The sequence below is a fragment of the Heliangelus exortis genome, chromosome 3 (genome assembly GCF_036169615.1).
Source record: "Heliangelus exortis chromosome 3, bHelExo1.hap1, whole genome shotgun sequence".
Classification (NCBI taxonomy): Eukaryota; Metazoa; Chordata; class Aves; order Apodiformes; family Trochilidae; genus Heliangelus; species Heliangelus exortis.
This window is the reverse complement of record NC_092424.1, coordinates 44,058,877-44,067,583: the sequence shown is the minus strand read 5'-3', so window position 1 is coordinate 44,067,583 and position 8,707 is coordinate 44,058,877. Positions and strand designations below refer to the sequence as shown.

Sequence of the window (8,707 nt, the reverse complement as noted above, 5' to 3'; positions counted from 1 at the left end):
AATTGTCTTATATACCCAGATCCCTTTCCAAGTAAGTGGGATTTGGATGATTATCTGTGATGTTGACTTCAGGCAGTTGTAACAGGAGGCTGTAATGGGCACCTTGCCCTTGACTCAGCTGAAGGCAGAATCAGGTAGAACTTTATCCACTGCAATGTTCATGTTTCAGAGAGAAAAATGAATGTGGATGAGGGGGAACTGTGTCTCCTCATCCTCCTTGCATGTAGGAAAGCCATTTCCCCATTCTCTGGGAGTAGGTGTCTCTTTTTGTCCTGTCATCTTTTTAATGTCTGAGAAAGTTAAATTTGAGCTGAGTAGAACAGAACACCTGTATGACAAACATACATTTCTAACTGGCAGATCAACTTCAGCAGGCTGTTTGAGCTGTTAATGGGTCCAATTTTTTATTTTTGCAATTTTCCAGTATTTTATTTAGCTCCAGATTTAAAAAAAAAATATTTTGAATAATGCAACCTTTTTTGTCCTCAGTCAAGAGGGCGTAGAGCATTCCTGCCTTTCAGAAATTGCTAAACCCCCTTATTGCAGACATCCATATTTGAAAACTTTGACCTAATTCTTTATGTAGAACCCCATGGACTTAAAGTAGAGTGTGAAAGTGTTGTGATCTCTCAGCACAACAAAAATGAGACATTTCAGAAATGCTGCAGTAGAAGACCTTAGATGAACAGATTTGTGGGGCAGAGGTCTTGCTAATGACTGCTCTGCTTTTTAGAATTCATAAACATCAGGATCAGTAGATATTTTAAACAATAATTTGGTTTCATAAGCATCTTCTGAACTCTCTGAGCTTGCTTTGCTTTTCTTTCCCTTTTGAGAAAAAGTTATTAATACCGGAAAACCAGCAGCATTTCTTATTTATATTGTGTGTGGGTGAACTTGGCAAGCAACCTGCCCAGTTAACCTGCTAATTATTGTCCAGAGACACAACTTTTCTGGTGAGTATCTGCATGTTACTGCTACAGAATATATGTCCAAGCATTTTAATTCCCCAGAATATTCAACTTGCTTAGTGCTAATCTGTATGGCCTCATACAGAAAGCAGAAAAATAACAGTGGGGATTTTCTTTTCTGTGAGATTAAAGGGGTTATCCTCTCACCCCTCTTTGCAGATACATGCGGTTGAAAGGCATCAAAATTCTGGAAAAGGCTGGAAGACGATACAGCTGAAAGCTGGCACAGAAAACTCCATATCCCTATATGCTCCCAAAACATGCTCAGTAGGAGTTTAACCACATCAGGGAAAAACTTAGTTCTGGAGTGAGACAGAGTGGGAACACTACTGCTCCAAGCCATTGAAATATCCCTTTTAAGTGGCTGCAGAACTGTACCAAACAATTCATCTGTGTAATAAACTAACACAGAATTTACAATATATACTAATTTTAAATTATGGGTAACATGGGAATTCTTTTTTTATTAATCAGTTCAAGTTCTCACTCCCTGGAAGCCCAGAACCTTGACAAATTGTTTCCTGCTCATTCACACCTTCGCATGCTTTAAGAGCAATTAGAATTTAGAAGACTGCAAATGCCAAAAGTGATAAAGGCCCAAAATAAACCAATTGATACAAAGAAAAACAAATACCCCTCCTTGCCCCATCCAGAGCAGCCAAGTGTAGTTGGGTTAACTTGCTTATGTCACTCAGAAACCTCAGTGCTCTTTTTTGCCAACAATAGTCTCAGTGTGTAAGGGGCTGTGGGCCTCTTTGGCACCACAGCTGCAGGTCGTAAATACAGTTCTGGAGATTAAGACATTCAAGTGTCCCTCAGTGGAGGCTGCAGAACAACTCCTGGGGCATTGCTCCCTGGCTCTGAGGCAGCCTTGGGACTTCAAGTCAGGTGAGGTATGGAGCACGCTCAAAAGAGGTTTCCCCATCAGGATTAGTTCTTCTCAGGAATGATCTTTCTGCCATTTTCTGCATTAGTCAGGGAGCATTCAGTCTGCTGTGCTTCCCTTTCCTGCAAGAAGGCTCCTTAAATGTAGTTAAAGTGGTTTGTGGAGCAGGAACTTAGTGTCCAGAAGATAAAGGATAGGTACATGCTTTATGAAAAGCACTGGGCACTGCAGGCCCAGTTACAGCTGGAGCACCATCCTGTTCTCCTTTCTTTCCATGCAGTCAGAAAAGAGTAGCAAAAAGAGAAGGGGGCACTGTGGAAAAAAATCACTTGCATCAGTGCAAGAAGTGGGATGTATTTATCTGGATCCTATTCGGTCTCTTATTAGCACTTCTGGACTCATTATTTATTAATACATTTTATCCCATTTCATATAGAAAAAGTGTTTGCATTGCAGCTCCCTGTTTCTTGAAAAAAATGTTTTCAAGCACTTCAGACAGTGTGGTTGCAGAAACTTTCACTTCCAGAACTAATAATGAGAGTGTATCAAAATTTTAGGCCCTGGTCTTTTAAGCTCATGTTCATCAATCATTTTTCAGATGTGTATCCCTCAGAGAGAACTGGCTTTTATCAAGTAAATTCAAGCTTTACAAACTTTTACTAGAGCAGGAAAAGCATAATTGGTGAAGCTTGCTTGTGCTTTTCTCAAGGCAGAGGAGAGCACTGGGTTCAACATTTTGTCAGCAAATCGTGCTTTAGTTATTCATTATCTGTCTCAGTTATTAAGTACCTGGAATTAATAAATCTTTCAGGAAGGCATTTAATATAGAAGTCTCTGAATGTTACTCGAGCTCCTGGCTGCTATCTCTGAGTGAGCTGTGAACATTGAGAAACATGTCTTGAGGTGGAATGAATTGAGTCTGTGGAAGTAGCTTGTTTGATTGCATCATTATAAAATAGGTTTTTTTGGCACTTGTTGCTTTAGGACCAACGGTCAGATTCTTTCTCTCCCTTGCATTGGAGGTGCTGTGGCACTCAATTGGTCCCACTGCAGTGAGTTAGGAGCCTGTTATATTTTTGTGAGTAACTGTGCATAAATGGCTTTTGGGGACAAGTCTTGTGGCTGCTGTTGGCTGGTGAATTCGTTGCTGCTTTAAAGGGGAGGGCACAAAACCCGTGAAGCTGACTTTGGCCTCTAGACTGTGGCACTGCAGTTATTCAGAAGGATCTCCCTAATTTTCCCAAGCTTTTCTTCAGTCTCCTTCATTACTCTGATTCAAAAGAAGGTTAGTCAAAAGAAAAAAAAAATGTGACTGCTGGACCGTGATGTCATTCAGTGGAGTCATTGCCTACGACTTATTTTAGAAAACTGTAATGGTTACCAAGCTTAACATTAACTCAGATTCAGCTCTGACCTGGTGTGGAAATAGCCTGTAAGTGTTGTGTGTGAGTGTGTGTGTGTATTAACTTGCTTTTATATCACAAGATCAGTGAAGGCTCAAGGCAGGGATGGTTCAGAGTAACAGGCAGTGTACTCTGAACTCTGAGAGTTGTTGTCCAAGTACTCAAGACTGCTCTGCCACTGTGTCCTGATCTCATCTACAGGGATGGGTCTGGTAAAGAAGGGAGTTCTTTGTGCTTGATACAGTCTGTTCACTTAGAAAGTCTGCAAAGATAACATTTAGTTCTGTCTGGTTTAATGATGGTTTTGTGATGACAGCACCTCGGTTTTATGAATAGAATTGTATGAAAATAGGAATTTTTGTTAAAAAATTATAAAATAATCCTGTGAATGAGTGAAAACTTCCTAATGACTGTTCTAAGGAAAAGAATGAAAAATAGTCTTAGCAATTATTCTTCCTATAGCTTCCTGCCTTCCACCATCAAAGATTTTCCTTTCTTCTTTAGTTACTGGAAAGTTTTGTAAGAGGATATTTAATTTCGTTTCTCCAAAGGTAGATGGTTGAGGTTTTTTACAATATTCCTTTACAGCTAATAGTAATTAAAAGTTAACACTCGCATAACATTCCTTATAGAATAAAAGTATATAAAAAATATTTCTGTGTACACAGCTTATGTCTGTGGCACAAGGAATTACTTTGAATGGAATTGCTCCAGATTCTCAACACACTTCATCCAATTAACTTCAGTTTTAATCTCCAGCGTGGCTGTCATTATTTTTTAAAAGCCTTCTCTCATGCAGGAAAGGATTTGTGATGTAGGCCTCAAGTGTAGCAAGTTGTGATGCATAAAATTTGGCCCCCATGGTCTGGGATTCAATTGCTAGAACACGTTGTCTAAGTCACATTTAGTATAGTTAGGTAAAGTGGTAAGGATAGTAGCTTCTCTACAGCAGAACAAATATTTACTTGGAGTGAATTAACAGTTTCTCAGTTTTAGGAGTTCGGGTTTTTTTCAAGTGTGCATCTCAGGAAGGTAAACAGGAGCTGTTACAATACTTCATTTGAGGTCAGAAAGCCCCTTTTTCACTGCACTGCTGCCTTTTGAGAATGATTTCCCAGTGTCAGGCAAAGTATATCACGGAGGCTTGGAAGGAAGTGGAATGGATTTATTTGCAGTAATCTTTATTAGAGAAAAGCTCTTGACCAGCTCTTGACTTTTCCTCCTTCATTTTCTGGGAGGAAAGGAAGATTAGATGCATTTCCTTCACAAAAAAGTGTGCTTGGTTTCCATCCACCTTGAGATCTGAATGAAATCTTTATTCCCAGTCAGCAATCTGTGACACAGCATACCTTTTGGGATCGGCTGTGTAAGAGATTAATTCTCTTGTGAATTTATTAACCAGAGTAATAAATTATTTTACAACTATTAGACATCCTCAGTAATTTTACTAACTTGAGTTTAAAAGTATGTGACTGGTGTAAATCAATTATGAGATAATACTGAATAGAGAAGTTTGCTCCCAATTTAACTTGTAGCTCTCAAACTATCAGTTGTTTACTGGTCTGGACCAATGAAGTGCTAAAAGATAAATACTGTGAAATGTTCAACTTTGATGAAAGATATGAAGAAAGAAGTTGTTTCTTTTGCCAACACTGTGGTCAACAGCAGTGCCCTGACCTGATTACTTAAGCTGATGTTTTTCCTAAATCTGTCATGAATCAGTAATTATCAAGTTTTGCAATACTCAATGAATCTCTTGCGAATAGCAAAAAAGATTTGTTATTGTAGGTTGGTATTTTCTAAAAAGAAATGCTGAATTCTTGCATCTGCAAGCTCTATACAGTATGTTTTTGGTTGTTTTTTTTTTTTTTTTTTTTTTTTTTTTTTTTGCCTGGAGATCTCTGGAATGCCACAACAAATCTCCTGAAGAGTTTCACAAGATGTGAGGAAAATTCAATCTAGCCTACTCTGGAAGTGACCCCTCTGGTGTCTTTTAAAATAAACTTTTGTGTCAGTGTATTTTTCCATTCATAGCTGGAAGATATCCAGTACATGTGTTCAGTTGCAGGGCTTCTAATAGGGAAAGGAACTTGTACAACATATTATTATTATTAGTGGGGTGTTCTCAGTAATTTAATATGGCAGTCCCAGAAAAATTTCCTTTTTCCCTTGCAGCAAGTGCCATGTGAGGTGTGTTGTGGATGGGGTCAGAACAGAGACTAGGTCCCTGAATGTGGCTGGTAATTCAGTCCATGTTTCTCTTGGTTATGGTGGCATAATACTAACAGCTGGCTTCAAAGTCCCAGTGAGCCTTGCAGCCTCTGGCTGAATTTTCTGAGAAATAAGGGACCAAAATTAAGGGGACATCTTAGGCAAAGGTTATGAGGGATGCAGTAATATGATGCTTTGTCTGTTTAGCAATTTAAAAAGGAAAGGATCGGATGGGAAACCTCTATGGGGCTTATTTGAATAAATACACATTTGGTTTATGTCTGTGCAGATCTGTGGCCAGAGTCCTGTGGAAAATGGACTTTGCTTCAAGCTACATGCAAAGTTTCTGTGGATCCTGCCAGCCCAGAAGCTTGTATGAGGAAAGCAGATGAATGTGTGGTGAATGGGACCACACTCCCTATGTGGCTGAGCTCCTGGGAGCTGATCAGCAGTGATCACTGGTTGGCTGATGGGTGAGCCTGAAAGGGGAGAACATACAAACAAGCAAATCTAGAAATCTAGATGCAGATGTTGATTTGAGGGCATGGTCTAAGATTGTTGAGTTTTATCCAAATGATAAGAGAGTTGATAAGGAGAAAAAAAAAAAAAAAAAAAGAAAAGATAGATCTGTGGTTTCAGGTAAGTGTGCACATTAAAAGACTGATGATCTGCAAAAACATGTTTTTTGAGAAATTGTTGTTGTTGCTGTTTAAAGCATATGGACTTACAAGCAGAAGAGTATACCCTAAACCCACGAGACTGGGAATGCACCATGGAAACAAGCAGCCCTTGGCAAAATAGAGGTATTTCCTCAATGGTGCTCACCATTGAAAGGTCAACTCAGCATCGTCCCTTTTGTAATCTGCATACAGGGATACTGCCTACATCTCAAAGACAAATGCACAATAAACTGGTGAATTAAGTGTAACAATTGTTTTCTGCTTTAAAGCACAGAAAGATAAGAGATTCTTGAGGTGTAGTTATATGTTGTGGATCCATTGTGTGGGAATGCAATGAAATTAATTCTTTGAGATAATGAAAAAGATCTAGAAATATAGAGCTGCCCTCTGGTGGCAAAAGGGCAGTATGAGGTGTGTTGGTCCAGTTCTTGCAGTAAGCAGAGTGTTTAATGGAACGTGAACAAAAATGTGCAAATATTTTTGAAGGGATTTTATAGTTATGGTTCAGATGTCAGAGCAGCCGTGGAAAAGATGGAATATTAGACATAGAGCACAGGCATAGTGCCCTCTGGGGAAGCTGTCTATCACAATTCTCATACCAGGTGATGCACAGAAGAGCTCCACAGACGTTACAGCCAGAGCTTGTTCCAAAAAGTGTCATTATATTAAAGAGGTATGAATTTGGACATTTGCTTCAGCTAGTTTTGGGAAGAGAGATAGTCTATGATACTGGGATGTAGCTTCCTAACTTAACTTACCCTAGTCTGAACTGTTGATGGCTTCGTCCAAAGTTATTCTCTGTTAGCTTTCTAAATGTTATGTTAATCCTCTTAACTTCATGTTTGTTCAGTCTTCTGCTCTGTTTCATGAAGAAAGGAACCTTCATGGGTGAAGGAAGCCAAAATTATGAATCCTCTGAACAGACCTACCTTGAAAAGGAAGATAATGTCTTTATGGAGAGTACCAGCATATTTTAACATATTACATTAAATTAAAATAATTTTCCTCTTGTTCAAGTTGCAATAACTTCCCCTTCCCCCTCCCAAAGACAACTTACTTCTTTAAAATTGCAAGAATTTCTCTTTTAAAAGAGAGAAGAATCAGAGTAAGTTATACAAGCAATCTAGCAAGCTGTTGCACACAAATATTATGCCCTTTGTGAGGCTTCATTTGTTGCTTTGCCAAAGCAATTAATTAGCCCTCTATGATGCAGTTATTTGGAAAAGCATGTGAATTTCTGTAACCACTGTAAAGGTGTCTCTGTGTGATGTTAGGAAGAGCTAGACCAGTTGGTGAGAGTTAAATTTTTCTGTCCTGGTATGGTATTTTCTAAATCTGCTGCTGTACCTTCATCTGTGCAAAATGTGGTTTCTGTTTCAATCTGATTAAATAGAACATTTGGTCAAATTAATTCAGGGGAAAAAAATCAGAACCTGGCAAGACTAAAAACCCAGATACAATGATTTGTTTTAAGGTTCATGTTCTGGGAATAAGAGGCAGTTTCAGACTCAGAGAGAGTACACCACAAGGGAATTTGGGAGTGGCTGCATTACTACAGTGTATTTTTTAAGATGATAATAAAGACGTGTGCAGGGGAAGAGTGAGACACAGAGAAGGATGTGAAAAGCTTTTGTTGTGAAAAGCTTTTGTTTCTTTGTATGTAATAATATCAGCGTGGATCAAAGTAAAAGTAGAGATAATATTTTTTGCAAACAGCTTTAACCAGTGTTCACTGCCTGTGCAGTGTTCAAAAAATTAAAATGAGAAGAAAGACTTCTGCTTGGGAAGGTCAGTGTGATAAGCAGAGTGTAAGGAGTGTTGATGAATCAGGTTTTCCTTTAACCATACTTATGGGTTGCACCTCCCTCCTATTCAAGTTCCCTACGCCCTATTTAGTTTTCCTCTTATTGACTGCATTGCTACTTAGAAAGCAAAAATCAATTTCTCTGGGTGCAGAAGTCTTGGAAGTCTGAGCAGACCTAGGAACACATGTTCTGAAAAGCATGTGTACACACAGATCACATCCAGCTGTGTAAGGGCCTTTCTGTTAGCATCTGCTGTATTTGTCTCCATGGGTTCTGTGAAGACTTCTCTGTGATAAACCATGCAAAACATGTGTGGAGAAAGCTGAAGGAATAGGTAGCTCCGTGGGGCTACCCCTTCCCACATGTTGTAAACCAGAATTACTAAAAATAATTGCTTCAGGTTATCTCTGGGATTAGGAGCTAGAAGACATCCCTTTTAATGTGGTCTAATTTAGCTGTGAAGCTGGGAAATCCAAGGGTGGTGCTGGAGTCCACAGTCAAAGACCACTCTCTGGAAAATCCTGTCCTTCTCTAAGTTGCTGAAAATAGAGAAAAATCTCTTTCTTAGTGGGCTGATGTTTACTTGTTTCTCTGACTGTTCCCCCCCAAGATCTACTCTCTTGCTTCTAATGTAAGAATGGACAACTTGGCTCAGTTCAGTGGGTCTTCTTCAGTCAGAGTATTCTTTGACCTGTCCTAAATCTGATTGAATGAAGAGACTAATTGTGTTATCTAACACTTATTTTTGATG

General features: G+C 39.0%; 1 long non-coding RNA gene across 1 annotated transcript; it reads right to left on the bottom strand.

The window, feature by feature from the left end:
• Positions 1–3,523: 3,523 nt before the first annotated feature.
• LOC139794586 (uncharacterized) lies at positions 3,524–7,056 on the bottom strand. The gene is made up of 2 exons (XR_011725186.1): positions 6,910–7,056; positions 3,524–4,622 (listed from the first exon to the last, which is right to left on the bottom strand). It is a non-coding gene; the product is annotated as an uncharacterized lncRNA (long non-coding RNA).
• Between the last annotated feature and the right edge of the window lie 1,651 nt (positions 7,057–8,707).